The sequence below is a fragment of the Zootermopsis nevadensis genome, unplaced genomic scaffold (assembly GCF_977971745.1).
Source record: "Zootermopsis nevadensis isolate Lab colony 2312 unplaced genomic scaffold, Znev_1.0 Znev_ptg000022l, whole genome shotgun sequence".
NCBI classification, from domain to species: domain Eukaryota; kingdom Metazoa; phylum Arthropoda; class Insecta; order Blattodea; family Termopsidae; genus Zootermopsis; species Zootermopsis nevadensis.
The window spans coordinates 25,824,036-25,848,208 of record NW_028259154.1 but is presented as its reverse complement, the minus strand read 5'-3'; the positions used below and the strand labels follow the sequence as shown (position 1 = coordinate 25,848,208).

The 24,173-nt window shown below is 35.0% G+C and overlaps 1 long non-coding RNA gene across 6 annotated transcripts in view; it reads left to right on the top strand.

The window, feature by feature from the left end:
* The window catches only part of LOC110840935 (uncharacterized), a 67,336-nt gene that overhangs the window by 1,148 nt on the left and 42,015 nt on the right, over window positions 1–24,173 (top strand). For 5 of the 6 annotated variants that reach the window (XR_015536478.1, XR_015536477.1, XR_015536475.1 and 2 more), the window contains exons 3-13: window positions 18,443–18,503; window positions 18,668–18,737; window positions 18,934–19,003; window positions 19,090–19,154; window positions 19,307–19,354; window positions 19,551–19,594; window positions 19,677–19,752; window positions 20,803–21,090; window positions 21,172–21,248; window positions 22,321–22,608; window positions 22,691–22,766. This is a non-coding gene — a long non-coding RNA (uncharacterized LOC110840935). Of the gene's footprint in view, window positions 1–18,442; window positions 18,504–18,667; window positions 18,738–18,933; window positions 19,004–19,089; window positions 19,155–19,306; window positions 19,355–19,550; window positions 19,595–19,676; window positions 19,753–20,802; window positions 21,091–21,171; window positions 21,249–22,320; window positions 22,609–22,690; window positions 22,767–23,840; window positions 23,889–24,084; window positions 24,129–24,173 lie in introns of all 6 variants that reach the window. The other variant, XR_015536473.1, reaches the window with a different exon arrangement.

Sequence of the window (24,173 nt, the reverse complement as noted above, 5' to 3'; positions counted from 1 at the left end):
CACTGTATGAGTCACTGAGACAAATGTAATTTAGTAACATATTCTAAATGCAAATAAAAAGGAAGTTTGACTGTAGTTTTTGCATATATGTAGTATGTTTGGGAGACAGACACTAAAAGGCTCAATTTCTTTGTAGTTCTAGATGTAAAAGTGATGAAAATATTGGATGTTAATGAAAATTTTCTTCAGGAAATGTTAATCTGTTTATAAATCAGTGCCTAGGAGGATTGTGTTTTAGTACGAGAGATCATAAATGTGATTTTACCACCAGGCCGGTACACGAGTATGGTAACGGATGTTTACAAAACTTCATCTCCGTCGACTTTATTAAAATGTATCTATATACAGTAGATTCCTGTTAATTGGGGCAGCCGCTTAATTGGGCCAAAATGTTCCCGTGCCGATGTGTCGTAATTTACCGGAATCCATTGTATTCCACCGAGGCTTGGGTTAAGGTATGCCTGTTCCCGCAGGTTCATTTAGAAGATTTGCGAAGTGGATGGAATGCGTGACCTTCCAAGATAAGATCTTTTTCAGAAGTCAGTTCTGCCCGACAAGTTCTCTGCTGTCACGTGTGTCGGTGAATGTTTTAACTTTCACTTTCCCTGCGTGCTCCGCGTAATTTGGCAGGTCACCAGATACGAGTTACCTCGTGAGTGTTTCAGTTCGAACTCGTCAGTGTTTCGTGCTCTTCTGTTGAACGTGGACATATCCAGTCTTCAGGTCTGTTGCGATCTCTAATATTCCGCATTGATATCAATTATCGCCTAGCGCTGTGATAGCTGCTGTTAGTACGTCTCAGCTTGTGTTGTTGTGGTCAATGTTATTTTCAACTCGCGTGAAGCTTCAACCATTTTGCGTTTTCTGTTAAAACTCCGTAGTTTTTTTTTACATCTTGGGTTGTTTATTTAACTGCGGTGACGATAATGCAAATGTTTTACTGGGATATGGCTCCGTGTTGGCCTCGTCGACCACTAAACACAGGATGAAAAGAAGATTTTCATAATTCTCATTTGCATTCTGCTAGTTTTGTTGATATAATTTCCGATTCGTTTAATTAAATACGTGGATTTCTCTGATATTGTGTGTTTTGGATCTCAGTCTTCAGGTGTGTTAAATTGGGTTGCTAATGGGACCGTTTGAAATTGCGTCTCAGCTTGTGTTATTGTGGTCGATGTTATTTTGAACTCGCGTAAAGCTTCAACCGTTTTGAATTTTCTATTAAAACTCCGTAGTTTTGTTACATCTTGGTTTTTTTTTACTGCGATGACGATAATGCAAATGTTTTACTGGGTTTTGGCTCCGTGTTGACCTTGTCGACCACTAAGCACACGATAAAAAGCAGATTTTCATAATTCTCATTTGCATTCTGCTAGTTTTGTTGATATAATTTCCGATTCGTTTAATTAAATACGTGGATTTCTCTGATATCGTGTGTTTTGGATCTCAGTCTTCAGGTGTGTTAAATTGGGCTGCTAATGGGACCGTTTGAAATTGCGTCTCAGCTTCTGTTATTGTGGTCGATGTTATTTTGAACTCGCGTGAAGCTTCAACCGTTTTGCGTTTTCTGTTAAAACTCCGTAGTTTTGTTACATCTTTGTTTTTGTTTTTTTTACTGCAGTGACGATAATGCATATGTTTTACTGGGTTTTGGGTCCGTGTTGACCTCGTCGACCACTAAGCACACGATAAAAAGCAGATTTTCATAATTCTCATTTTCATTCAGCTAGTTTCTGGCGATATAATTTCCGATTCGTTTAATTAAATACGTGGATTTCTCTGATATTGTGTGTTTTGGATCTCAGTCTTCAGGTGTGTTAAATTGGGCTGCTAATGGGACCGTTTGAAATTGCGTCTCAGCTTGTGTTGTGGTCGATGTTATTTTGAACTCGCGTAAAGCTCAACCATTTTCCATTTTCTGTTAAAACTCCGTAGTTTTGTTACATCTTGGTTTTTTTTTTACTGCGGTGACGATAAGGCAAATGTTTTACTGGGTTTTGGCTCCGTGTTGACCTTGTCGACCACTAAGCACACGATAAAAAGCAGATTTTCATAATTCTCATTTGCATTCTGCTAGTTTTGTTGATATAATTTCCGATTCGTTTAATTAAATACGTGGATTTCTCTGATATCGTGTGTTTTGGATCTCAGTCTTCAGGTGTGTTAAATTGGGCTGCTAATGGGACCGTTTGAAATTGCGTCTCAGCTTGTGTTATTGTGGTCGATGTTATTTTGAACTCGCGTGAAGCTTCAACCGTTTTGCGTTTTCTGTTAAAACTCCGTAGTTTTGTTACATCTTTGTTTTTGTTTTTTTTACTGCAGTGACGATAATGCAAATGTTTTACTGGGTTTTGGCTCCGTGTTGACCTCGTCGACCACTAAGCACACGATAAAAAGCAGATTTTCATAATTCTCATTTTCATTCTGCTACTTTTGTTGATATAATTTCCGATTCGTTTAATTAAATACGTGGATTTCTCTGATATTGTGTGTTTTGGATCTCAGTCTTCAGGTGTGTTAAATTGGGCTGCTAATGGGACCGTTTGAAATTGCGTCTCAGCTTGTGTTGTGGTCGATGTTATTTTGAACTCGCGTAAAGCTCAACCATTTTGCATTTTCTGTTAAAACTCCGTAGTTTTGTTACATCTTGGTTTTTTTTACTGCGGTGACGATAAGGCAAATGTTTTACTGGGTTTTGGCTCCGTGTTGACCTTGTCGACCACTAAGCACACGATAAAAAGCAGATTTTCATAATTCTCATTTTCATTCTGCTAGTTTTGTTGATATAATTTCCGATTCGTTTAATTAAATACGTGGATTTCTCTGATATTGTGTGTTTTGGATCTCAGTCTTCAGGTGTGTTAAATTGGGCTGCTAATGGGACCGTTTGAAATTGCGTCTCAGCTTGTGTTGTGGTCGATGTTATTTTGAACTCGCGTAAAGCTTCAACCATTTTGCATTTTCTGTTAAAACTCCATAGTTTTGTTACATCTTGGTTTTTTTTTACTGCGGTGACGATAATGCAAATGTTTTACTGGGTTATGGCTCCGTGTTGACCTCGTCGACCACTAAGCACAGGATAAAAAGCAGATTTTCATAATTCTCATTTTCATTCACCTAGTTTCTGGCGATATAATTTCCGATTCGTTTAATTAAATACGTGGATTTCTCTGATATTGTGTGTTTTGGATCTCAGTCTTCAGGTGTGTTAAATTGGGTTGCTAATGGGACCGTTTGAAATTGCGTCTCAGCTTGTGTTATTGTGGTCGATGTTATTTTGAACTCGCGTAAAGCTTCAACCGTTTTGAATTTTCTATTAAAACTCCGTAGTTTTGTTACATCTTGGTTTTTTTTTACTGCGATGACGATAATGCAAATGTTTTACTGGGTTTTGGCTCCGTGTTGACCTTGTCGACCACTAAGCACACGATAAAAAGCAGATTTTCATAATTCTCATTTGCATTCTGCTAGTTTTGTTGATATAATTTCCGATTCGTTTAATTAAATACGTGGATTTCTCTGATATCGTGTGTTTTGGATCTCAGTCTTCAGGTGTGTTAAATTGGGCTGCTAATGGGACCGTTTGAAATTGCGTCTCAGCTTGTGTTGTGGTCGATGTTATTTTGAACTCGCGTGAAGCTTCAACCGTTTTGCGTTTTCTGTTAAAACTCCGTAGTTTTGTTACATCTTTGTTTTTGTTTTTTTTACTGCAGTGACGATAATGCAAATGTTTTACTGGGTTTTGGCTCCGTGTTGACCTCGTCGACCACTAAGCACACGATAAAAAGCAGATTTTCATAATTCTCATTTTCATTCAGCTAGTTTCTGGCGATATAATTTCCGATTCGTTTAATTAAATACGTGTGTTTTGGATCTCAGTCTTCAGGTGTGTTAAATTGGGCTGCTAATAGGACGGTTTGAAATTGCGTCTCAGCTTGTGTTGTTGTGGTCGATGTTATTTTGAACTCGCGTAAAGCTCAACCATTTTGCATTTTCTGTTAAAACTCCGTAGTTTTGTTACATCTTGGGGTTTTTTTTACTGCGGTGACGATAAGGCAAATGTTTTACTGGGTTTTGGCTCCGTGTTGACCTTGTCGACCACTAAGCACACGATAAAAAGCAGATTTTCATAATTCTCATTTTCATTCTGCTAGTTTTGTTGATATAATTTCCGATTCGTTTAATTAAATACGTGGATTTCTCTGATATTGTGTGTTTTGGATCTCAGTCTTCAGGTGTGTTAAATTGGGCTGCTAATGGGACCGTTTGAAATTGCGTCTCAGCTTGTGTTGTGGTCGATGTTATTTTGAACTCGCGTAAAGCTTCAACCATTTTGCATTTTCTGTTAAAACTCCATAGTTTTGTTACATCTTGGTTTTTTTTTACTGCGGTGACGATAATGCAAATGTTTTACTGGGTTATGGCTCCGTGTTGACCTCGTCGACCACTAAGCACAGGATAAAAAGCAGATTTTCATAATTCTCATTTTCATTCACCTAGTTTCTGGCGATATAATTTCCGATTCGTTTAATTAAATACGTGGATTTCTCTGATATTGTGTGTTTTGGATCTCAGTCTTCAGGTGTGTTAAATTGGGTTGCTAATGGGACCGTTTGAAATTGCGTCTCAGCTTGTGTTATTGTGGTCGATGTTATTTTGAACTCGCGTAAAGCTTCAACCGTTTTGAATTTTCTATTAAAACTCCGTAGTTTTGTTACATCTTGGTTTTTTTTTACTGCGATGACGATAATGCAAATGTTTTACTGGGTTTTGGCTCCGTGTTGACCTTGTCGACCACTAAGCACACGATAAAAAGCAGATTTTCATAATTCTCATTTGCATTCTGCTAGTTTTGTTGATATAATTTCCGATTCGTTTAATTAAATACGTGGATTTCTCTGATATTGTGTGTTTTGGATCTCAGTCTTCAGGTGTGTTAAATTGGGTTGCTAATGGGACCGTTTGAAATTGCGTCTCAGCTTGTGTTGTGGTCGATGTTATTTTGAACTCGCGTGAAGCTTCAACCGTTTTGAATTTTCTATTAAAACTCCGTAGTTTTGTTACATCTTGGTTTTTTTTTACTGCGATGACGATAATGCAAATGTTTTACTGGGTTTTGGCTCCGTGTTGACCTCGTCGACCACTAAGCACACGATAAAAAGCAGATTTTCATAATTCTCATTTTCATTCAGCTAGTTTCTGGCGATATAATTTCCGATTCGTTTAATTAAATACGTGTGTTTTGGATCTCAGTCTTCAGGTGTGTTAAATTGGGCTGCTAATAGGACGGTTTGAAATTGCGTCTCAGCTTGTGTTGTTGTGGTCGATGTTATTTTGAACTCGCGTAAAGCTCAACCATTTTGCATTTTCTGTTAAAACTCCGTAGTTTTGTTACATCTTGGGTTTTTTTTTACTGCGGTGACGATAAGGCAAATGTTTTACTGGGTTTTGGCTCCGTGTTGACCTTGTCGACCACTAAGCACACGATAAAAAGCAGATTTTCATAATCCTCATTTTCATTCAGCTAGTTTCTGGCGATATAATTTCCGATTCGTTTAATTAAATACGTGGATTTCTCTGATATTGTGTGTTTTGGATCTCAGTCTTCAGGTGTGTTAAATTGGGCTGCTAATGGGACCGTTTGAAATTGCGTCTCAGCTTGTGTTGTGGTCGATGTTATTTTGAACTCGCGTAAAGCTCAACCATTTTGCATTTTCTGTTAAAACTCCGTAGTTTTGTTACATCTTGGTTTTTTTTTACTGCGGTGACGATAAGGCAAATGTTTTACTGGGTTTTGGCTCCGTGTTGACCTTGTCGACCACTAAGCACACGATAAAAAGCAGATTTTCATAATTCTCATTTTCATTCTGCTAGTTTTGTTGATATGATTTCCGATTCGTTTAATTAAATACGTGGATTTCTCTGATATTGTGTGTTTTGGATCTCAGTCTTCAGGTGTGTTAAATTGGGCTGCTAATGGGACCGTTTGAAATTGCGTCTCAGCTTGTGTTATTGTGGTCGATGTTATTTTGAACTCGCGTAAAGCTTCAACCGTTTTGAATTTTCTATTAAAACTCCGTAGTTTTGTTACATCTTGGTTTTTTTTTTTACTGCGATGACGATAATGCAAATGTTTTACTGGGTTTTGGCTCCGTGTTGACCTCGTCGACCACTAAGCACAGGATAAAAAGTAGATTTTCATAATTCTCATTTTCATTCAGCTAGTTTTGGTGATATAATTTCCGATTCGTTTAATTAAATACGTGGATTTCTCTGATATCGTGTGTTTTGGATCTCAGCCTTCAAGTGTGTTAAATTGGGCTGCTAATGGGACGGTTTGAAATTGCGTCTCAGCCTGTGTTATTGTTTTCAATGTTATTTTAAACTCGCGTAAAGCTTCAACCATTTTGCATTTTCTGTTAAAACTCCATAGTTTTGTTACATCTTGGGTTTTCTTTACTGCGATGACGATAATGCAAATGTTTTACTGGGTTTTGGCTCCGTGTTGACCTCGTCGACCACTAAGCACAGGATAAAAAGAAGATTTTCATAATTCTCATTTTCATTCTGCTAGTTTTGTTGATATGATTTCCGATTCGTTTAATTAAATACGTGGATTTCTCTGATATTGTGTGTTTTGGATCTCAGTCTTCAGGTGTGTTAAATTGGGCTGCTAATGGGACCGTTTGAAATTGCGTCTCAGCTTGTGTTATTGTGGTCGATGTTATTTTGAACTCGCGTAAAGCTTCAACCGTTTTGAATTTTCTATTAAAACTCCGTAGTTTTGTTACATCTTGGTTTTTTTTTTTACTGCGATGACGATAATGCAAATGTTTTACTGGGTTTTGGCTCCGTGTTGACCTCGTCGACCACTAAGCACAGGATAAAAAGTAGATTTTCATAATTCTCATTTTCATTCAGCTAGTTTTGGTGATATAATTTCCGATTCGTTTAATTAAATACGTGGATTTCTCTGATATCGTGTGTTTTGGATCTCAGCCTTCAAGTGTGTTAAATTGGGCTGCTAATGGGACGGTTTGAAATTGCGTCTCAGCCTGTGTTATTGTTTTCAATGTTATTTTAAACTCGCGTAAAGCTTCAACCATTTTGCATTTTCTGTTAAAACTCCATAGTTTTGTTACATCTTGGGTTTTCTTTACTGCGATGACGATAATGCAAATGTTTTACTGGGTTTTGGCTCCGTGTTGACCTCGTCGACCACTAAGCACAGGATAAAAAGAAGATTTTCATAATTCTCATTTTCATTCTGCTAGTTTTGGTGATATAATTTCGGATTCGTTTAATTAAATACGTGGATTTCTCTGATATCGTGTGTTTTGGATTTCAGTCTTCAGGTGTGTTAAATTGGGCTGCTAATGGGACGGTTTGAAATTGCGTCTCAGCTTGTGTTATTGTGGTCGATGTTATTTTCAACTCGCGTAAAGCTTCAACCATTTTGCATTTTCTGTTAAAACTCCATAGTTTTGTTACATCTTGGTTTTTTTTTACTGCGATGACGATAATGCAAATGTTTTACTGGGTTTTGGCTCCGTGTTGACCTCGTCGACCACTAAGCACAGGATAAAAAGAAGATTTTCATAATTCTCATTTTCATTCTGCTAGTTTTGGTGATATAATTTCCGATTCGTTTAATTAAATACGTGGATTTCTCTGTTATCGTGTGTTTTGGATCTCAGCCTTCAGATGTGTTAAATTGGGCTGCTAATGGGACGGTTTGAAATTGCGTCTCAGCTTGTGTTGTAGAGTAGAGTTTATTTACATTCCATAGATCCTTCTTAAGACTCAACCAAAGGCTGTAGAACATGTCATTTCATACAATATACGTACACTTCAGAACTTTCAACACAAGTACAAGAACGTATTTCACATATCAATATACATAAACCTCAGAATTTTAAATATAAATACAAAACTTGCTTTACATATACGTAGATTATGGATATAAAGCTTAAATTTTTTCAGCAGAGATGAAATCATCTACAGAATGAAAGGAGTGAGTAAAGAGGTAATCTTTCAATGCAGGCTTGAATACCTTTATATCGCAATTTAGACTTTTTATTGTTGGTGGAAGATTATTAAATAACTTGATACCTGTATAGTACACTCCTTTCTGATATTTAGTAAAGTTAGCATAGCATTTGGCACATAGAGATCATGTTTACATCTTGTATTTAAATTATGTACATCTGTATTTTTTTTAAATTTATCCATGTTTTCCACCACAAATGATAGCAAGCAGAGTACAAATTCACTTGCAAGTGGAAGTATATTAAATTTACGAAATAATTTTCTACAAGATACGCTGCTTTTGACACCGGCCATTATTCTAATTATTTTCTTTTGCATGTAAAAAACTTTATTACTGTCTGTTGAATTTCCCCAAAAGATTAATCCATATGACAACACAGAGTGAAAGTATGCAAAGTATCTATTATCATGAGTGGTACGACTGTTCTCATGGCAAAGCATGCAGAGCTTAATTTGGGAATAATATACTAAATTCAATTCCAATTTAAGGTATTGTCAACTTGTAAGCCAATGAATTTGTTTGTTTCAACTTCCACAATTAATTTTTCTTCAAAACCTATATTTAACCTAGGATATGCCTTGTGCTTAGTAACAGATTTTATGAAGTTTGTTTTTTTCAAAATTTAGTGCCAGTTTGTTAGCTCTAAACCATTTGTTTATGTTGGCAAAGACATCATTCATGATATTTTCAAGATAGATCAATTCTTGGTGTGCAATAATGATACTTGTATCATCAGGAAAAAGAATGGGTTTTGATATAGGGTTTATAGTTGCCGGCAGGTCATTGATATATATATATATATGAGGAAAAGGAAGGGCCCAAGATCTGAGCCTTGTGGCACTCCGTGATTTACAATACCCCATCCTGAATAGGTATTATGATTGGTATGGGGGTTTTTAATTTCTACTTTCTGCCTTTTATTGTTTAGGTAGGATTTAAACCATTGTCCTGCTATACCTCGAATCCCTTAAAATTTCAGTTTCGTTAGTAAAATTTCATGGTTTACACAATCAAATGCCTTGGCTAGGTCACAAGATATTCCAGCCACATGCATTTTATTGTTAAGGGCACACACAATTTCATTAGTGAAACTAAATAGAGCCTTTTCTGTTGAGAGATTTTTTCTAAATCCAAATTGCTCCTCGACAAGGATGTTTTTTGAGTTTAAGAAATTATTTACTCTCTTGCATATAACTTTCTCAAAAATTTTAGAAAATGTTGACAGCAGTGAAATAGGTCTGTAGTTAGAGATGCAGGATTTTTCACCCTTTTTATATAGTGGTTTTACTTTTGAATATTTAAGTCTTTCAGGAAACATTCCTACAGCCATTGAATGATTACAGAGATAACTTAATGGAATACTTATATAATCTACGCGAGATTTAAGTACTTTAGATGAAATTCCATCATAACCACATGAATTTTTTGGCTTGAGAGAAGTTATTATACTTTTAATTTCATTTGTGTGGTAGGAATCAGATTAATATTTGGAAATGAATTAGGAATTGCCTTAGCCAAGAACTTCATCGCATCTTCGGTTCTTGGGGTTATGGTGTCACTGCTGTTCATTCTTTCTACAATCGTTAAAAAGTAGGTATTAAAATAGTTAGCTATAAGTTTAGGATCATTTACTCTGTTACTATTTATCATTAATGGTGGTCTATCAATTTATTGTAATGCATGCGTTTAGCTTCTCTAATGACTTGAGATAAAATTTTGCAATATTTTCGATAGCGTTGTTTTTACTGGACCTGCTACTTAGGTAAAGAGCTCGCTTACATTTGCATGATGTTTTGATGCCTTTAGTTATCCATACATTGGTTTCAGACAATTTTTTCTCTGTTTTAGTAGGAAAACTTTTTTCAAATGTGCTTAAAAAGATGTTTAGAAAAGAATTGAAATTTGAATCCATATCACCACCACTGAGTAATAATTCCCAATCTTCACTACTGAGATGTTGTATAAATTCATTTATCACTTAGTTACCTTCTTATCATTGCGAAAGTTAGAAATAAGGTTCATGTTTTTTATAACTAATAGTTGAGCTTCGTGATCAGATAGCCCATTTATTACCGGTTTAATGGAAATGTGTTCTAACCTGCAACTATCTACAAAAATATTATCAATGGCAGAGTTTGAGCTATTTTGAATTCTTGTGGGAAAGCGAACTGTAGGTGTAAGATTAAACGTTGCTAAAAGAGAATTTAGACATTGCTTACGGCAGCTTTCAGAGAGATAGTCAATATTTATATCCCCACAGATGACAAATTCCGTTTTCGGTTTGTAAAGGTAGTCCATAATGCTGTTTAACTTGTTAATAAATGTTTCAAAGTCACCTGTTGGTGCTCTGTATATTGCTAGAAAACATAATTTAGAAAAATTTATGTCAAGTTGTACAGCACAGCATTCTATTTCCTGCTCCTTGCAAAATTGCACTAGCTCTATCTGGGTAAATTTTAGATTATTTTTAACAAATATACTCACTCCTCTAGCTAAACTTTTCCTGCAAAAACTATTCGCTAGTGTGTAATTGTCTAAATTTACCTGTAAGATATCTGGTGCTTTCAAATGATGTTCAGTTAGACAAAGAATATGTGGTAATTTGGCACTTTTAAGAGAAATTATCAATTCTTCAGTTTTTGGGAAAGGCCTCTGATGTTGTGATGATATAACATGAAATTTTGATTTTGATTTAGAACTGGCTTATTTACAGTGACTTGGATATCTTTCAGGAATTTAGTGATACATTTGGGCCTTAACCTAAAAAAGGCCTAGGTCTTACACCAGTGTTGTTGTGGTCGATGTTATTTTGAACTCGCGTGAAGCTTCAACTATTTTGCATTTTATGTTAAAACTCCATAGTTTTGTTACATCTTGGGTTTTTTTTTACTGCGGTGACGATAATGCAAATGTTTTACTGGGTTTTGGCTCCGTGTTGACCTCATCGACCACTAAGCACAGGATAAAAAGCAGATTTTCATAATTCTCATTTTCATTCTGCTAGTTTTGGTGATATAATTTCCGATTCGTTTAATTAAATACGTGGATATCTCTGATATCGTGTGTTTGGGATCTCAGCCTTCAGGTGTGTTAAATTGGGCTTCTAGTGGGCCGGCTTGAGGTTACGTCTCAGCTTGTGTTGTAGAGTAGAGTTTATTTACATTCCATAGATCCTTCTTAGGACTCAACCAAAGGATGTAGAACATGTCATTTCATACAATATACGTACACTTCAGAACTTTCAACACAAGTACAAGAACGTATTTCACATATCAATGTACATAAATTTCAGATTCTGCAATACAAGTATGAAAAATAATTTTACAAATTAATATACATAAACCTCAGAATTTTAAATATAAATACAAAACTTGCTTTACATATACGTAGATTATGGATATAAAGCTTAAACATTTTCAGCAGAGATGAAGTCATTTACAGAATAGAAGGAGAGGGTAAAGAGGTAATCTTTCAATGCAGGCTTGAATACCTTTATATCGCAATTTAGACTTTTTATTGTTGGTGGAAGATTATTAAATAACTTGATACCTGTATAGTACACTCCTTTCTGATATTTAGTAAAGTTAGCATAGCATTTGGCACATAGAGATCATGTTTACGTCTTGTATTTAAATTATGTACATCTGTATTTCTTTTAAATTTATCCATGTTTTCCACCACAAATGATAGCAAGCAGAGTATAAATTCACTTGCAAGTGGAAGTATATTAAATTTACGAAATAATTGTCTACAAGATACCCTGCTTTTGACTCTGGCCATTATTCTAATTATTTTCTTTTGCATGTAAAAAACTTTATTACTGTCTGTTGAATTTCCCCAAAAGATTAATCCATATGACACTACAGAGTGGAAGTATGCAAAGTGAACTACCTTTAAAGTATCTGTTGTCATGAGTGGTACGACTGTTCTCATGGCAAATCATGCAGAGCTTAATTTGGGAATAATATACTCAATTCAATTCCAATTTAAGGTATTGTCAACTTGTAAGCCAATGAATTTGTTTGTTTCAACTTCCACAATTAATTTTTCTTCAAAACCTATATTTAACCTAGGATATGCCTTGTGCTTAGTAACAGATTTTATGAAGTTTGTTTTTTTCAAAATTTAGTGCCAGTTTGTTAGCTCTAAACCATTTGTTTATGTTGGCAAAGACATCATTCATGATATTTTCAAGATAGATCAATTCTGGGTGTGTAATAATGATACTTGTATCATCAGGAAAAAGAATAGGTTTTGATATAGAGTTTATAGTTGCCGGCAGGTCATTGATATATATATATATATATATGAGGAAAATTAAGGGCCCAAGATCTGAGCCTTGTGGCACTCCGTGATTTACGATACCCCATCCTGAATAGGTATTATGATTGGTATGGGGGCTTTTAATTTCTACTTTCTGCCTTCTATTATTTAGGTAGGATTTAAACCATTGTCCTGCTATACCTCGAATCCCATAAAATTTCAGTTTCGTTAGTAAAATTTCATGGTTTACACAATCAAATGCCTTGGCTAGGTCACAAGATATTCCAGCCACATGCATTTTATTGTTAAGGGCACACACAATTTCATTAGTGAAACTAAATAGAGCCTTTTCTGTTGAGAGATTTTTTCTAAATCCAAATTGCTCCTCGACAAGGATGTTTTTTGAGTTTAAGAAATTATTTACTCTCTTGCATATAACTTTCTCAAAAATTTTAGAAAATGTTGACAGCAGTGAAATAGGTCTGTAGTTAGAGATGCAGGATTTTTCACCCTTTTTATATAGTGGTTTTACTTTTGAATATTTAAGTCTTTCAGGAAACATTCCTACAACCATTGAATGATTACAGAGATAACTTAATGGAATACTTATATAATCTACGCAAGATTGAAGTACTTTAGATGAAATTCCATCATAACCACATGAATTTTTTGGCTTGAGAGAAGTTATTATACTTTTAATTTCATTTGGTGTGGTAGGAATAAGATTAATATTTGGAAATGAATTAGGAATTGCCTTAGCCAAGAACTTCATCGCATCTTCGGGTTTTTTTGGGGTTATGGTGTCACTGCTGTTCATTCTTTCTACAATCGTTTAAAAGTAGGTATTAAAATAGTTAGCTATAAGCTTAGGATCATTTACTCTGTTACTATTTATCATTAATGGTGGGCTTTCAATGTCTGTAGATTGTTTGCCGGTTTCCTTTTTTACAATTTTCCAAACAGTTTTTACTTTATTTTCAGATTCTACTATCAATTTATTGTAATGCATGCGTTTAGCTTCTCTAATGACTTGAGATAAAATTTTGCAATATTTTCAATAGTTTGTTTTTACTGGACCTGCTACTTAGGTAAAGAGCTCGCTTAAATTTGCGTGATGTTTTGATTCCTTTAGTTATCCATACATTGGTTTCAGACAATTTTTTCTCTGTTTTAGTAGGAAAACTTTTTTCAAATGTGCTTAAAAAGATGTTTAGAAAAGAATTGAACTTTGAATCCATATCACCACCACTGAGTAATAATTCCCAATCTTCACCTCTGAGATGTTGTATAAATTCATTTAAAGTGACTTCATTTATCACTTAGTTACCTTCTTATCATTGTGAAAGGTAGAAATAAGGTTTATGTTCTTTATAACTAATAGCTGAGCATCGTGATCAGATAGCCCATTTATTACTGGTTTAATGGAAATGTGTTCAAACCTGTAGCTATCTACAAAAATATTATCAATGGCAGAGTTTGAGCTATTTTGAATTCTTGTGGGAAAGCGAACTGTAGGTGTAAGATTAAACGTTGCTAAAAGAGAATTTAGACATTGCTTATGGCAGCTTTCAGAGAGATAGTCAATATTTATATCCCCACAGATGACAAATTCCGTTTTCGGTTTGTAAAGGTAGTCCATAATGCTGTTTAACTTGTTAATAAATGTTTCAAAGTCACCTGTTGGTGCTCTGTATATTGCTAGAAAACATAATTTAGAAAAATTTATGTCAAGTTGTACAGCACAGCATTCTATTTCCTGCTCCTTGCAAAATTGCGCTAGCTCTATCTGGGTAAATTTTAGATTATTTTTAACAAATATACTCACTCCTCCTCCAGCTAAATTTTTCCTGCAAAAGTTACTCGCTAGTGTTTAATTGTCTAAATTTTTTCTGTAAGATATCTGGTGCTTTCAAATGATGTTCAGTTAGACAAAGAATATGTGGTAATTTGGCACTTTTAAGAGAAATTATCAATTCTTCAGTTTTTGGGAAAGGCCTCTGATGTTCTGATGATATAACATGAAATTTTTATTTTGAATGTGATCTAAATTTAGAACTGGCTTATTTACAGTGACTTGGATATCTTTCAGGAATTTTGTGATACATTTGGGCCTTAACCTAAAAAAGGCCTAGGTCTTACACCAGTGTTGTTGTGGTCGATGTTATTTTGAACTCGCGTGAAGCTTCAACCGTTTTGCGTTTTCTGTTAAAACTCCGTAGTTTTGTTTGATCTTAGGTTTTTTTACTGCGGTGACGATAATGCAAATGTTTTACTGGGTTTTGGCCCCGTGTTGACCTCGTCGACCACTAAGCACATGATGAAAAGAAGATTTTCATAATTCTCATTTTCATTCAGCTAGTTTTGGTGATATAATTTCCGATTCGTTTAATTAAATACGTGGATTTCTCTGATATCGTGTGTTTTGTATCTCAGCCTTCAGATGTGTTAAATTGGGCTGCTAATGGGACGGTTTGAAATTGTGTCTCAGCTTGTGTTGTAGAGTAAAGTTTATTTACATTCCATAGATCCTTCTTAGGACTCAACCAAAGGATGTAGATCATGTCATTTCATACAATAAACATACACTTCAGAACTTTCAACACAAGTACAAGAACGTATTTCACATATCAATATACATAAATTTCAGATTCTGCAATACAAGTATGAAAAATAATTTTACAAATTAATATACATAAACCTCAGAATTTTAAATATAAATACAAAACTTGCTTTACATATACGTAGATTATGGATATAAAGCTTAAAAATTTTCAGCAGAGATGAAATCATCTACAGAATAGGAGGAGTGAGTAAAGACGTAATCTTTCAATGCAGGCTTGAATACCTTTATATCGGAATTTAGACTTTTAATTGTTGGTGGAAGATTATTAAACAACTTGATACCTGTATAGTACACTCCTTTCTGATATTTAGTAAAGTTAGCATTTGGCACATAGAGATCATGTTTACGTCTTGTATTTAAATTATGTACATCTGCATTTCTTTTAAATTTATCCATGTTTTCCACCACAAATGATAGCAAGCAGAGTATAAATTCACTTGCAAGTGGAAGTATATTAAATGTACGAAATAATTTTCTACAAGATACACTGCTTTTGACACTGGCCATTATTCTAATTATTTTCTTTTGCATGTAAAAAACTTCATTACTGTCTGTTGAATTTCCCCAAAAGATTAATCCAGATGACAATACAGAGTGAAAGTAAGCAAAGTAAACTAGCTTTAAAGTATCTGTTGTCGTGAGTGGTACGACTGTTCTCATGGCAAATCATGCAGAGCTTAATTTGGGAATAATATACTCAATTCAATTCCAATTTAAGGTATTGTCGACTTGTAAGCCAATGAATTTGTTTGTTTCAACTTCCACAATTAATTTTTCTTCAAAACCTATATTTAACCTAGGATATGCCTTATGCTTAGTAACAGATTTTATGAAGTTTGTTTTTTTCAAAATTTAGTGCCAGTTTGTTAGCTCTAAACCATTTGTTTATGTTGGCAAAGACATCATTCATGATATTTTCAAGATAGATCAATTCTGGGTGTGTAATAATGATACTTGTATCATCAGCAAAAAGAATAGGTTTGGACATAGGGTTCACAGTTGCTGGCAGGTCATTGATATATACGAGGAAAAGTAAGGGCCCAAGATCTGAGCCTTGTGGCACTCCGTGATTTACGATACCCCATCCTGATTAGGTATTATGATAGGTATGGGGGCTTTTAATTTCTACTTTCTGCCTTCTATTGTTTAGGTAGGATTTAAACCATTGTCCTGCTATACCTCGAAAACCACAAAATTTCAGTTTCATTATTAATATTTCATGGTTTACACAATCAAATGCCTTGGCTAGGTCACAAGATATTCCACCCACATGCATTTTATTGTTAAGGGCACATACAATTTCATTAGTGAAACTAAATAGAGCCTTTTCTGTTGAGAGATTTTTTTCTAAATCGAAATTGCTCCTCAACAAGGATGCTGTTTGAGTTTAAGAAATTATTTACTCTCTTGCATATAACTTTCTCAAAATTTTTAGAAAATGTTGACAGCAGTGAAATTGGTCTGTAGTTAGAGATGCTGGATTTTTCACCCTTTTTAAATAGTGGTTTTACTTTTGAATATTTAAGTCTTTCAGGAAACATTCCTACAGCCATTGAATGATTACAAAGATAACTTAATTGAATATTTATATAATCTACGCAAGATTGAAGTACTTTAGATGAAATTGCATCATAACCACATGAATATTTTGGCTTGAGAGAAGTTGTTATACTTTTAATTTCATTTGGTGTGGTAGGAATAAGATTAATATTTGGAAATGAATTAGGAATTGCCTTAGCCAAGAACTTCATCGCATCTTCGGTTTTTGGGGTTATGGTGTCACTGCTGTTCATTCTTTCTACAATCGTTTAAAAGTAGGTATTAAAATAGTTAGCTATAAGCTTAGGATCATTTACTCTGTTACTATTTATCATTAATGGTGGTCTATCAATTTATTTTAATGCATGCGTTTAGCTTCTCTAATGACTTGAGATAAAATTTTGCAATATTTTCTATAGCGTTGTTTCAATAGTGGGTTAATACTGGACCTGCTACTTAGGTAAAGAGCTCGCTTACATTTGCATGATGTTTTGATGCCTTTAGTTATCCATACATTGGTTTCAGACAATTTTTTCTCTGTTTTAGTAGGAAAACTTTTTTCAAATGTGCTTAAAAAGATGTTTAGAAAAGAATTGAACTTCGAATCCATATCACCACCACTGAGCAATAATTCCCAATCTTCACTTCTGAGATGTTGTATAAATTCATTTAAAGTGACTTCATTTATCACTCGAGTTAGAAATAAGGTTTATGTTTTTTATAACTAATAGCTGAGCTTCGTGATCAGATAGCCCATTTATTACTGGTTTAATGGAAATGTGTTCTAACCTGCAACTATCTACAAAAATATTATCAATGGCAGAGTTTGAGCTATTTTGAATTCTTGTGGGAAAGCGAACTGTAGGTGTAAGATTAAACGTTGCTAAAAGAGAACTTAGACATTGCTTATGGCAGCTTCCAGAGAAATAGTCAATGTTTATATCCCCACAGATGACAAATTCCGTTTTCGGTTTGTAGAGGTAGTCCGTAATGCTGTTTAACTTGTTAATTAATGTTTCAAAGTCACCTGTTGGTGCTCTGTATATTGCTAGAAAACATAATTTAGAAAAATTTATGTCAAGTTGTACAGCACAACATTCAATGTCCTGCTCCTTGCAAAATTGCGCTAGCTCTATCTGAGTAAATTTTAGATTATTTTTAACAAATATACTCACTCCTCCTCTCGCTAAATTTTTCCTGCAAAAACTACTCGCTAGTGTGCAATTGTCTAAATTTACCTGTAAGATATCTGGTGCTTTCAAATGATGTTCAGTTAGACAAAGAATATGTGGTAATTTGGCACTTTTAAGAGAAATTATCAATTCTTCAGTTTTTGGGAAAGGCCTCTGATGTTCTGATGATATAACATGAAATTTTTATTTTGAATGTGATCTAAATTTAGAACTGGCTTATTTACAGTGACTTGGATATCTTTCAGGAATTTTGTGATACATTTGGGCCTTAACCTAAAAAAGGCCTAGGTCTTACACCAGTGTTGTTGTGGTCGATGTTATTTTGAACTCGCGTGAAGCTTCAACCATTTTGCGTTTTCTGTTAAAACTCCGTTGTTTTGTTACATCTTGGGTTTTTTTTACTGCGGTGACTATAATGCAAATGTTTTACTGGGTTTTGGCTCCATGTTGACCTCATCGACCACTAAGCACAGGATAAAAAGCAGATTTTCATAATTCTCATTTGCATTCTGCCAGTTTTGGCGATGTATATTTCCGATGCGTTTAATTAAGTACACTGAGTTTCTCTGACACCGTGTGATGTAGATCTCACGCTTCAGGTGTGTTAAATTGGGCTGCTAATGGGACGCTTTGAAAATGAGTCTCAGCTTCTGCTGTTCTGGTCAGTGGAAATTTGTAAATTTGTAAATCTTTGGGTATTAGGGCCAATTGATTTTTCTTACACAGTCATTCTTATTGGTAGATTGTACATTAAATACAGGGTTCTGACAACAGGACACTACCACAAACACTGATGTACCCAGGGGGACGGTGTCAGGTCGTCTCCTCTGTATAGGTGAGTTTTCTTGAGTTTTGGACATTTCTCGATTTCTGTTGATGCATACTTGCTGGTAGTAGGAGACCTTGTATCTTGATGTACTCCTTTATTTGTATGGATTGTACTTTAAATTATTATGAAACTGCAATAATATTGTTTTAATTGTAACTCTTTTCTTCCAGGAGTTTCGACAGGCTGCCCACCACCTTCGAACCTAGGGGGGAGCAGAGTGGTTTCATTCTTCTGTAATTGGTGAGTCGTCTTCATTTTGGAGCATCTACTTTTGCTTGTCGAACAACAAAGCCCTCTTGTTGTGAGGGTGGTAGCAGTACATAACTTTATACTTACCTTTAGTTTTTCCTTATTTTGCAGATTGTACTTTAAATTATTATTAAAGCTACAATGATGTTGACTGGAACACGTTATTTTTTGTTGTTTCGTTTTTCAGGATTTCCAACACATGGACCACCGACACCGCCGAAACTTGAGGCTGCAGATATATCATCTTATCTTAATAGGTGAGAAGCTACTTCAAATTATTATGAAAAGTACAAAGAAGTTTTTATTAACCGGAACTCATTCTCCTCTTTCACGTTTTCCTCAGCCACACCACAACTACAAACACTGCTGTACCTAGGGAGACGGTGTCTGGTCGTCTCCTCTGTATAGGTGAGTTTTCTTAAGTTTCGGCCATCTCTCGATTTCAGTTGATGCATACTTGCTGGTAGTAGGAGTTATAGGTCTTTACTACTAGTATGAATTGTACTTTAAATTATTATGAAACTACGATGATATTGTTTTAATTGGTACTCTTTTTTCAGGATTTTCCATGTCTGTCCACCGCCGTCGCTTTCATTTCTCTTTAATTGGTGAGTCGTCTTCATTTTGGAGCATCTACTTTTTCTTGTCGAAGGACAAAGCCCTCTTGTTGTGTAGTTGGTAGCAGTACTTAAGTCTATACCTTTGCTTTAGTATTTCCTTTTTTGGCAGATTGTACTAGAGACTATTATCAAAGCTACAATGATATTGCCTGGAACACGTAATTCTTTTTATTTTGTTTTTCAGGACTTCCAACTTGGGGTCGCAGATACATCATCTTATCTTAATAGGTGAGATCTTACTTCAAATTATTATTATTATGAAAACTGCAATTATGTTGTTGTTAATTGGACCTCGTTTATTTTTTTCAAGGATTTTCAACAACCTGAATACCACGATTGCCACAGCCATACCTAGGGGGCAGAGTTGATTGATGTCATTTGAATTGGTGAGTTTTCTTGATTCCTGGTCATCTTTTCTCTTTTCGTGCGTCTAAGCCCTTTGATGGATACGTGCTAACAGCACGTAAGTTTATATCCTCCTTCAATATTTTCATATTTGTCAGGTAGTACGTTAAATTTGTATCAAGATTAGAATGCTATTACGTGTAGCCCTCGATTTTTGCCTGGACGTGTTGCTGGACGAAATGTCGTAATCGGAGTCGGAGTAAATTGAAACTGTTTTATAGTGTAAATGAATGGGTAGTCAATGATGTGCGTTCCCAGCACCCAAACATTCATGAGTATTATAATGGCATTACGGTAAAGCCCTGAAATAACTTAAAAAATAAAGGGAATTTAAGAAATATATTTTACACACTTACAATCGGCAGTTCGTTGGTCACCGCGATTGATGTGTACAGTCATCTCTGCAGTTATGCGATAGTTGCATTCATATAAGATGCCGACCAATTGAAAATCGCGTAGTAAAAATAACCTCGGTACCTCCGCAGAGATTAAATTAGTCCCTTGAAAGTTTAAAGGGCCAGGAATGAAATTGCATATGAGCAAACTCGCATATGCAAAAGTTTCCATTACACAAATGGTTTTTTCCGATTAATCGATGTCATTGGAGCAAATTTGCGATAACGAGACATACGTAATTGTAGAGAGGACTGTATTTATAATTTTCATTCAAAATGAGCGGTGTAAGAATTACGGTTTAGTATAAGAATCAGTACGAGAGACATTGTAAAATGTTTTTAATTAATGGTAAAATATATTTTCTTCACTTTTTGACTTTATTGTTTCAAAATTGGCGTTATTCTGAATCGGCGCAAATCGAGGTCTATCTGTGTATTAACTGTAACTTGCGTCTTAGTTTTTCAGGATTTCCAAAAACCTGACCACCAGTTTTCTTGGGTTTTGAGCATCTCTCGATTTCAGTTGATGCATACTTGCTGGTATTAGGAGTTATAGGTCTTTGCTACTTGTATGAATTTTACTTTGAATTATTATGAACCTACGATGATATTGTTTTAATTGGTACTTTTTTTCAGGATCTTCGATGTCTGTCCACCGCCGTCGCTTTCATTTCTCTTTAATTGGTGAGTCGTCTTCATTTTGGGCCATCTACTTTTTCTTGTCGAAGGACAAAGCCCTCTTGTTGTGTAGTTGGTAGCAGTACTTAAGTCTATACCTTTGCTTTAGTATTTCCTTATTTGGCAGATTGTACTAGAGACTATTATCAAAGCTACAATGATGTTGACTGGAACACGTAATTCTTTTTGTTTTGTTTTTCAGGATTTCCAACTTGGGGTCGCAGATACATCATCTTATCTTAATAGGTGAGATCTTACTTCAAATTATTATTATTATGAAAACTGTAATTATGTTGTTGTTAATTGGACCTCGTTTATTTTTTTCAGGGATTTTCAACAACCTGAATACGACCATTGCCACAGCCATACCTAGGGGGCAGAGTTAATTGATGTCATTTAAATTGGTGAGTTTTCTTGATTCCTGGTCATCTTTTCTCTTTTTCTGCGTCTAAGCCCTTTGATGGATACGTGTTAACAGCACGTAAGTTTATAGCCTCCTTGAGTTTTTCATATTTGTTATTTAGTATTAAAATTTTTATCAAGATTAGAATGCTATTACGTGTAGCCCTCGATTTTTGCCTTGATATGTTGCTGGATGAAATGTCGTAATCGGAGTCAGAGTAAATTGAAACTGTTTTATAGTGTAAATGAATGGGACGTCAATGACGTGCGTTCCCAGCACCCAGACATTGATGAGTAATATAATGTCATTACGGTAAATATCTGAAATAACTTAATAAAATATGAGTAATTTAAAAAATATATTTTACACACTTACAATCGGCAATTCGTTGGTCACCGCGATTGACTGCGGTTCTTTCGTGCGATTGATGTGTACAGTCATCTCTGCTATTATGCGATAGTTGTATTCATGTAAGATGCCGACCAATCCAAAATCGCGTAGTAAAAATAGCCTCGGTACCTCCGCAGAGATTAAATTAGTCCCTTGAAAGTTTAAAGGGCCTGGAATGAAATTGCATATGAGCAAACTCGCATATGCAAAAGTTTCCATTACACAAATGGTTTTTTCCGATTAATCGATGTCATTGGAGCAAATTTGCGATAACGAGACATACGTAATTGTAGAGAGGACTGTATTTATAATTTTCATTCAAAATGAGCGGTGTAAGAATTACGGTTTAGTATAAGAATCAGTACGAGAGACATTGTAAAATGTTTTTAATTAATGGTAAAATATATTTTCTTCACTTTTTGACTTTATTGTTTCAAAATTGGCCTTATTCTGAATCGGCGCAAATCGAGGTCTATCTGTGTATTAACTATAACTTGCGTCTTAGTTTTTCAGGATTTCCAAAAACCTGACCACCAGTTTTGTTGGGTTTTGAGCATCTCTCGATTTCAGTTGATGCATACTTGCTGGTAGTAGGAGTTATAGGTCTTTGCTACTTGTATGAATTTTACTTTGAATTATTATGAAACTATGATGATATTGTTTTAATGGTACTCTTTTTTCAGGATTTTCCATGTCTGTCCACCGCCGTCGCTTTCATTTCTCTTTAATTGGTGAGTCGTCTTCATTTTGGAGCATCTACTTTTTCTTGTCGAAGGACAAAGCCCTCTTGTTGTGTAGTTGGTAGCAGTTCTTAAGTCTATACCTTTGCTTTAGCATTTCCTTATTTGGCAGATTGTACTAGAGACTATTATCAAAGCTACAATGATATTGCCTGGAACACGTAATTCTTTTTATTTTGTTTTTCAGGACTTCCAACTTGGGGTCGCAGATACATCATCTTATCTTAATAGGTGAGATCTTACTTCAAATTATTATTATTATGAAAACTGCAATTATGTTGTTGTTAATTGGACTTTGTTTATTTTTTTCAAGGATTTTCAACAACCTGAATACCACCATTGCCACCGCCATACCTAGGAGGCAGAGTTAATTTATGTCATTTGAATTGGTGAGTTTTCTTGATTCCTGGTCATCTTTTCTCTTTTCGTGCGTCTAAGCCCTTTGATGGATACGTGCTAACAGCACGTAAGTTTATATCCTCCTTCAATATTTTCATATTTGTCAGGTAGTACGTTAAATTTGTATCAAGATTAGAATGATTTTACGTGTAGCCCTCGATTTTTGCCTGGACGTGTTGCTGGACGAAATGTCGTAATCCGAGTCGGCGTAAATTGAAACTCTTTTATAATGCAAATGAATGGGACGTCAATGACGTGCGTTCCCAGCACCCAGACATTGATGAGTAATATAATGGCATTACGGTAAAGCTCTGAAATAACTTAATAAAATAAATTGAATTTAAGAAATATATTTTACACACTTACAATCGGCAGTTCGTTGGTCACCGCGATTGACTGCGGTTCTTTCGTGCGATTGATGTGTACAGTCATCTCTGCTATTATGCGATAGTTGTATTCATGTAAGATGCCGACCAATTGAAAATCGCGTAGTAAAAATAACCTCGGTACCTCCGCAGAGATTAAATCAGTCCCTTGAAAGTTTAAAGGGCCTGGAATGAAATTGCATATGAGCAAACTCGCATATGCAAAAGTTTCCATTTTACAAACGGGTTTTTCCGATTCAAAGATGTCATTGGAGCAAATTCGCGTTAACGAGACATACTTAATTGTAGAGAGGACTGTATTTATAATTTTCATTCAAAATGAGCGGTGTAAGAATTACGGTTTAGTATAAGAATCAGTACGAGAGACATTGTAAAATGTTTTTAATTAATGGTAAAATATATTTTCTTCACTTTTTGACTTTATTGTTTCAAAATTGGCGTTATTCTGAATCGGCGCAAATCGAGGTCTATCTGTGTATTAACTGTAACTTGCGTCTTAGTTTTTCAGGATTTCCAAAAACCTAACCACCAGTTTTCTTGGGTTTTGAGCATCTCTCGATTTCAGTTGATGCATACTTGCTGGTAGTAGGAGTTATAGGTCTTTGCTACTTGTATGAATTTTACTTTGAATTATAATGAAACTATGATGATATTGTTTTAATGGTACTCTTTTTTCAGGATCTTCGATGTCTGTCCACCGCCGTCGCTTTCATTTCTCTTTAATTGGTGAGTCGTCTTCATTTTGGGCCATCTACTTTTTCTTGTCGAAGGACAAAGCCCTCTTGTTGTGTAGTTGGTAGCAGTACTTAAGTCTATACCTTTGCTTTAGTATTTCCTTATTTGGCAGATTGTACTAGAGACTATTATCAAAGCTACAATGATGTTGACTGGAACACGTAATTCTTTTTGTTTTGTTTTTCAGGATTTCCAACTTGGGGTCGCAGATACATCATCTTATCTTAATAGGTGAGATCTTACTTCAAATTATTATTATTATGAAAACTGTAATTA